Source organism: Triticum urartu, chromosome 3A, assembly GCF_056163025.1.
Source record: "Triticum urartu cultivar PI428250 chromosome 3A, HENAU_Tu73, whole genome shotgun sequence".
Taxonomy (NCBI): Eukaryota; Viridiplantae; Streptophyta; class Magnoliopsida; order Poales; family Poaceae; genus Triticum; species Triticum urartu.
The window spans coordinates 363,058,248-363,066,575 of NC_141875.1; positions in this window are offsets into that span (position 1 = coordinate 363,058,248).

Genomic DNA, 8,328 nt, shown 5'->3' on the forward strand with positions numbered 1-8,328 from the left:
TGCCCTTGGCATTGTCTGGAATCTGTCTGCTGTGGTTCTAGCATCATTGTCCTCAGCATCATCCCTCGGCTTCTCAACTATGGTCTGAATCTCTGTAACCTTCAAATCAAGGTTGTGCATTTTATCTTCCACAATCCTCTCCAAGCTCTCCTGATTCTTAGTCAAGTTGGCCAGACTCTTCTCTATCCTCAGGGTTGCTTCTAGCAAGTATGTGAGTTGATCTTGCTTGGTCTTGATATTTACAACCGATGCATCTGGAGCACTTGTTGTTTTTGCTGCTCTTGCATCCTTTGCTTTCTCATTCTTCTCCTGGGCCTCAATATATGTAGGATGTGATGCATCCATGACAACTTCTCTGTCCTTAAAATCAGGCCTAAGAGGTAGATGCTCTTTATCAAGGAGGTATGTTCCAGTTCCAACGTTTCAGTTGATCAACATTCGAATGTGTGGAACATCAAACACGTGTAGCAAGTTGATGGAATGGCCACGTATCATTCTACGATCCCCAAACTTGGGCAAAAAGTTATGCCTCATAATGGTGTTTATGGTGGTCAATCCAGCAAGCAGATAGTAGATTGATCCAAGCTTGTGAGTTTCCAAGGCTGCATCAGGAATAGGCTTATACATGTCAGCCATGGAGTTGTGATCCTTCTTGGGTTTGCCATAAACAACAAGATCATCTTCAGCTTCTTTTGGAGCATTGATGAGCTCAGCCCATTCAGAGATTGATGAATGGTACCTGGTGCCCTCAGTCATCCACACTATCTTCCCATCTGGATAGAAGTGGGCAGTGGAGTAAAATTGCATAATCATCTCATCATTCCAGTTGGCGAGCTTCTATCCAACAAAACCATCAACCTCATTCAGCCTGAAGCTTTCATGTATGGGGAAAGTAATCTTCATTTGAATCAATGTATTTCCAGTCAACCCAGTTCATGTCACACACCATGGGCTTCTTGTCCAACAATACAGTCTCATAGAATTCCTGCCGTTCTCTGGTATGGAAACAGTAGTCAACATCAGTCCTCCTCCTTGTGGCATATGGATCTATCTGCCTCCATAATCTCAGTCCATGATATTTCCTCAACTTCATGTTTTTAGCCATTGGATGATCATCATTGTGGTCTGAAATCTTTGGCTTCAGTTTTCTAAGCACTAGTGGCTCATCATCCTCTTGGACCTCAGGCATTGGGGCCTTGATCTTCTCTGCAGCTGATATGTTTCTAGTGGATCTCTTTGGAGCAGAAGGCTTGGGAGCAGACTTGGGCTTGGAGGGAGCAGCACCAGTCTTGATGGCATCAACCATCAACTTTTGAGACTTTGCAGGAGGTGCATCATGCTCTTCCTCCTCCTCTTCCTCATTAGAATCTCTCATCACGGAAAGTCTACCAATGACTCTGGCAGTAGTCTTCTTGACTCTTTCCTTCCATTTCTTCTTTCCACCAGCAGCTTCCTCTTCCTCTCTGGGCTCAAGTGTGAACTCCATAGTCTTATGTGTCGCTGTTGATTTTCTGGCTTTGGACATGGGAGCTCTCTTAGCAGGAGCTTTCTTGTGTAGGCCTGGCTTGGTGGTGGCAGCAGCACTAACATGCTCTTTCTTGGCCACTTTCTTCTTGGAAGTTACCTCTTTCTCATCACAAAATCCTTATCTTCACTGTCAGAATTCCTCTTCTTCCTCTGTCTGGTAGCAACTTTTGGCAAGTTGCTAGGAGTGCTTCTACTGCCCTCGTCATAGCTACCAGTAGGGCTTGTTCCCTCACTGAGATTGACTTGCTCCTCTGACCTGTTCTGACTATCACTGGCATCAGACATCTCTGCAAATTGACCCTATGAATAGATGGATGTAGGTAGAGTGGATGGGCATCACAAAAAGACAGATGGTTCTTGCAAAAGTTGAGTCAAAATCTTAATTTTAGTTTTCTGCAGAAAGCATTTTGGAGCTGCCGATATGATAATCTTGTTGACACTGAAGCACTTAACAGAGTCTAAACATGCAGTTTCGGTCAGACCGAGTTTCAGTTCGGTGACTCAGAGATGCTAGGGTTTCCCTGAGAAATTGCTTTCGGTCTCACCGATCAGTACATTTCGGTCAGACCGAGTTGTACCTAGTACACTGGCCAGGGCCAATCAGTGGGACCGAAAACTTCATTTCAGTCGGTCTGAGATGAGTTCGGCGGAAACCTAAGCCTAAGATTTTGCATCAAATCTAATCTAGAGGAGTTTTTGTGTGGATAGGAAGTTTTAAATCGTGGCAAGAACACATGCATTTACTTTTTGTATTGAATCGCAGAATGGAAATTGCACAAAGGAGTTGAACCATACCCTAACTTGGTGATGGATCGCTACAACGGCAATGGCGTAGGCGATTCCCGTTGACGGCGGCAGAGACCTGCGACGATGGCACACAGGTGGAGATGGCGACGATCCGGAGACCAAGAGTGGCAGCAATAGGGGGGTGATGGGGAACGCAATATTTCAAATTTTTTACCTACGATCATGCAAGATCTATCTAGGAGATGCATAGAAACGAGCGGGGAGAGTGTGTCCACGTACCCTCGTAGACCGAAAGCGAAAGTGTTTAGAAACGTAGTTGATGTAGTCGAACATCTTCGCGACCCAACCGATCCAAGTACCGAATGTACGACACCTCCACATTCAGCTTGATGACGTCTCTTGATCTCTTGATCCAGTTGAGGACGAGGGAGAGTTCCATAAGCACGACGGCGTGACGACGGTGATGATGAAGTTACCGGCGCAGGGTTTCTCCTAAGGACTACGACAATATGATCGAGGTGTGTAACTGTGGAGGGGGGCACCACACACGGCTAAGAGAAGACTTGGTGTGTCTTTGGGGTGCCTCCCTCCCACGTATATAAAGGGGGAGGAGAGGAGGCCGGCCCTAGAGGGGGCGCTCCAAGGGGGGAGTCCTACTTGGACTCCCGGTCCAAGTAGGATTCGGCCCCCCTTTCCTATTCCAACTAGGAGAAGGGAAGGGAGAAGGGGGAGAAGGAAAGAGGGGGGGCGCCGCCCCCTCCTAGTCCAATTCGGACCAGCCCATGGTGGGGGCGTGTGGACACCCCTTGAGGCCCTCCTCTCATTTCCACTAAAGCCCATTAAGGCCCATTACTTCCCCGGGGGGTTCCGGTAACCTCCCGGTACTCCGGAAAATACCCGAAACACTTTGGAACCATTCCCATGTCCTAATATAACCTTCCAATATATCGATCTTTACCTCTCGACCATTTCGAGACTCCTCGTCATGTCCGTGATCTCCTCTGGGACTCCTAACAACCTTCGGTTCATCAAATCACATAACTCATAATACAAATCGTCATCGAACGTTAAGCGTGCGGACCCTACGGGTTCGAGAATTATGTAAACATGACTGAGACACATCTTCGGTCAATAACCAATAGCGGAACCTGGATGCTCATATTGATCCCTACATATTCTACGAAGATCTTTATCGGTCAAACCGCATAACAACATACGTTGTTCCCTTTGTCATCGATATGTTACTTGCCCGAGATTCGATCGTCGGTATCTTCATACCTAGTTCAATCTCATTACCGGCAAGTCTCTTTACTCGTTCTGTAATGCATCATCACGTAACTAACTCATTAGTCACATTGCTTGCAAGGCTTATTATGATGTGCATTACCAAGAGGACCCAGAGATACCTCTCCGATACTCGGAGTGACAAATCCTAATCTTGATCTATGCCAACCCAACAAACACCTTCGGAGATACCTGTAGAGTATCTTCATAATCACCCAGTTACGTTGTGACGTTTGATAGCACACAAGGTATTCCTCCGGTATTCGGGAGTTGCATAATCTCATAGTCAAAGGAATATGTATAAGTCATGAAGAAAGCAATAGCAATAAAACTTAACGATCATTATGATAAGCTAACGGATGGGTCTTTTCCATCACATCATGCTCTAATGATGTTACCCCGTTCATCAAATGAAAACACATGGCTATGGTCAGGAAACTTAACCATCTTTGATTAACGAGCTAGTCAAGTAGAGGCATACTAGGGACACTCTATTTGTCTATGTATTCACACATGTACTAAGTTTCCGGTTAATACAATTCTAGCATGAATAATAAACATTTATCATGATATAAGGAAATATAAATAAAAACTTTATTATTGCCTCTAGGGCATATTTCCTTCAGGGGGCGGGCTCGAGAGTTTGAAGAATTTTCCAAACGATAGGCCGCGGATTATATATACACATTAGCTGTTGGTGGCGCTGAGTGGAATGGTTCGGTGGCACCGAGATGCAAAACTACTTGTAGTTGCTGCAACTCGGTGAGACCGAATAGTTCTAATCAGTGGCACCGAGGTGAAAACCTAGATCAACTTAGTGGTTTTGGTGGCACCGAATATGAATGTGTTGGTCTGACCGAAATTCACTAAGAGGTTTTGGAAGTCAGCCCTTGACGGATTGGTGACTCCGAGTGCTCCTCACGCGGAGGGTCGGAAAAAGACTTGTTCAAATTTTGTGATGTAGCATGAATAGAATTTGAGAAGAGAAAAAGCATAGATAGGTAGAGGGTGTACTTAGGCATTCTTGTCCATCCATTTGGCCAATAAAAACCAAACAATCAAAACTACAAATGGATGTCCTCAAATGGAGAAAATTATGCAACCAACATGCTCACACAATAATATAGCAAATGAAACATATGGCAAAGCATGCACATACACTCTAGCATCTATCAAGCAATTGGTGATGACTAGGTCATCTATATATGAGTATATTGACTTAGGAGTCAAATGAGAACATTTGATCATAGGTCATACTCATCGTTTAAGCACAAGTGGGGTTACCACTTTTACATAAAGCATTGTTGTGTTCACACCATTAGAGTTGCTTTAGCTCAATTTTTATAGCAAAGCTCCCCTAGATGTGATATCCCCCCTAAGAAGGATGAACTAACCTTGGGTTTTGTCGATGATGACTTCATGTAGATATTGAAGATGTGGATGCTCAATGTTGATGTAGATCTTTTGGAGCAGTCCATTGGAGTGTTGCACTTTCAATACCTACATGGGTTAGTCCCAGAAGGAACATACAAGAATATCCATAGACATAGATTGAAACATGCATATGATGATGTCCATGAAAGCATTAGGTTACCTTGTCCCTTGTCTTACCAACAAGAGGGTTTGTGACTCCATGAACTAGTCCAAGATGTGAAAGTTGATTGCACATGTCCTTGCCAAAATGAATATGAGTGAAGTATGTTGACGGAGTCAATCTCAAGAACACTCTAGTTCTTCTTCTTTGGGATCCACATCAACTTGATGGGAATCCTTGGAGTTGTAGTCGTACTTGATGAAGTAGAACTTGACGTAGTCTTGGGAACCCACTTGACGATGGCCTTAGGAGCTTCTTAAAATGAATCAATCTCTTCTTTAAGCTTGTCATTGCCTTTTAGCTTGTGGTCTTGTGGTGGAAGATCATCTTGAGCTTCTATTCCCTTGAAAGAAGTGGGATCATACTTCTCTTCTTGAGGAACAAACTTTGTCTTGGGGTATTAATCTTCTTCTCACTCAACTCCATTGGCATTGAACTTTCGTTCAAAACCAATACCTTGATTCTTCTAGTGCCTTCCTTACTTGCGTACAATTTCCTCAAATTGCTTAGTTTCGGCAAGGCTCTTGTAAACACCTTTCTCTGTAATTCCCTTCAATAAGCTATTCTCTTGCTCAAGTGTAACTTGGCTAAGAGAATCATTAGTGGAATCACGAGAACTACTAGAAGCAACAATATTGGATTTAACATGGTTATTGTTACTACTAGAGGAAGAATCTTTCTTGCTCTTATTGCTAGATTTTACTTGTGGCATATAAGTTGACAAGAGGAGACGTTTGGAAAGATAAGAAGAACTCTTCTTTCGAAGATCATCATCGATAGCTTTTAGGAACTCATGCTCTTGCTCCAAATTTAGCTTCTCAAAGCATAGCTTCTCATGAGTGCTTTGGAGCTCTCTATGATCATCTAGAGTTGTTTCATGAGCTAACTTAAGAGTGTTTAGTTCTTTAGTTAAACACTCAATCTCCTTCTTATCATTTTCATTCGTTTCATCTTGATTAGCATGAATACTAGCAAGTTCATCATAGTTTCATCACTACTGTTATCAACAAGTAAATGATCATCACCTAGCAAATCATCTTCATCACTATTGAAATCAACATACTCGGGGTGTGATACCTTAGGGCCTTTAGCCATGAAGCATCTTCCAATTCATTCATTTGGTGAGTCAAATATGTCATAGGAGTAGGATGACACAAGTGCAAGACCAGCAACACCTTCATCTTGAGTATATTCGGAGTCGGAGTGATAGCTTCTATCAGAGTAGTTGTCAGAGTCGAAAACAGATACCCATTCACCAACATGAGCTTGATGTCTTTGTCTTGTGTAGCTCTTAGATGACTTGTCCTTCCTTTTCGAATCCTTTCTTTTACGAGAGGGTCTTCATTCATAACGATCATCTCTCCTCCTCCTCTCTCTTGGTGGTGATTCATCTCTTCTACTTATCCTTTTTGGCGAGTCTTCTCTTTTCTTGTAGGGAGCCGTACACTCATTGGAGTAGTGTCTGGGTCTTCCACAATTGTAGCAATTACGATCACGACTAGAAGATCTTTTGTCATTGTAGGATCTCGACTTGGAGCTTCTCTCTTTGCTTCTATTCTTGTAGAACTTGTTGAAGTTCTTCACCATTAAGCTCAATGCCTCATTGGAGACGTGCTTAACACTTGAGGGGCCTCACTTGAAGCTTTGTAAGCACAACTTGATTTGTTGTGGAGCTCTTCCTTATCCTTGAGTGACATCTCGTGAGCAACAATTCTTCCGATGACTTCCGTGGGCTTGAGATCTTTGTAATTGGGCATCATTTGGATCAAGGTGAACATGGTATCATATTTTCCATCCAAGGCACTTAGGATTTTCTTGATGATGAATTTGTCGGTCATCTCTTCGCTTCCTAAGCCAGCAATCTCATTTGTGATGAGAGCAAGCCTAGAGTACATCTCGGCGACTCCTTCACCATCCTTCATCTTGAGCTTGTCAAGTTGACTTTGAAGCACATCCAATTTGGATTCCTTGAAGGACTTGGTACCTTCATGCATATCAACCAAAGTATCCCAAATTTACTTTGCATTCTTAAGGCGGCTGATTTTGTTGAATTCTTCGGGGCACAATCTATTGAAGAGAATATCGCAAGCTTGAGCATTGTATTGCAACATATTCATTTCTTCTGTTGTCGCTTCATGATCCGGTTCTTTTCCATCCTCGAAGAAATCACCTTGCAAGCCAATATGCACAACAGCCCAAACGGCGGGGTTATGACCAAGAATATGCATTTTCATCTTATGATTCCAACTAGCAAAAATTAGTACCATCAAAGTAAGGACCTCTACGGTGATAATTTCCCTCGCTAGACGCCATACTCTCCTCGGTTGTGAAACCAAGGTTGTGATCACCAAAGCTATGGAAATCAAGACAAATGGAGACCAAAGCTCTGATACCACTTGTAGGATCGAAAGTAGGTCTAGAGGGGGGAGTAATTAGAATACTTGACCAAATAAAAATCTAACCTTTTTCCAATTTTAGTTGTGGGCAGATTTTAGTAATTAGCACAAGTCAAGCAATCAACCTACACATGCAATTCTAAGAGTGTAGCAGCGAAAAGTAAAAACATTGCATATGAAGGTAACGGAAAGGGTTTGGAGAGTGCAAACACAATGGATACACGGAGATTTTTGGCGTGCTTCCGGTAGCTGGTGCTATCGTACATCCACGTTAATGGAGACTTCAACCCACGAAGAGTAACGGTTGTGCGAGTCCATGGAGGGCTCCACCCACGAAGGGTCCACGAAGAAGAAACCTTGTCTATCCCACCATGGTCATTGCCCATGAAGGACTTGCCTCACTCGGGTAGATTTTCATGAAGTAGGCGATCTCCTTGCCCTTACAAACTTCTTGGTTCAACTCCACAACTTGTCGGAGGCTCCCAAGAGACACCTAACCAATTTAGGAGACACCATTATCCAAAAGGTAATAGATGTTGTGTTGATGATGAACTCCTTGCTCTTGTGCTTCAAATGATAGTCTCCCCAACTGATGTAGGGTGGAAACCCTAAGGGCCGATCTTTCACGAAATGGAGAGGACCTACGAAGAACGCAAGGGGAAAACACGAGAGAAAGACACTCAAATCAACGAGAACAATCACACTTGTGCTAGATCCATGACCAAAAAGAGTGATACAAGATCCAAACGCAGCAAAGGATGATACAAGAGGCGGTAGTTC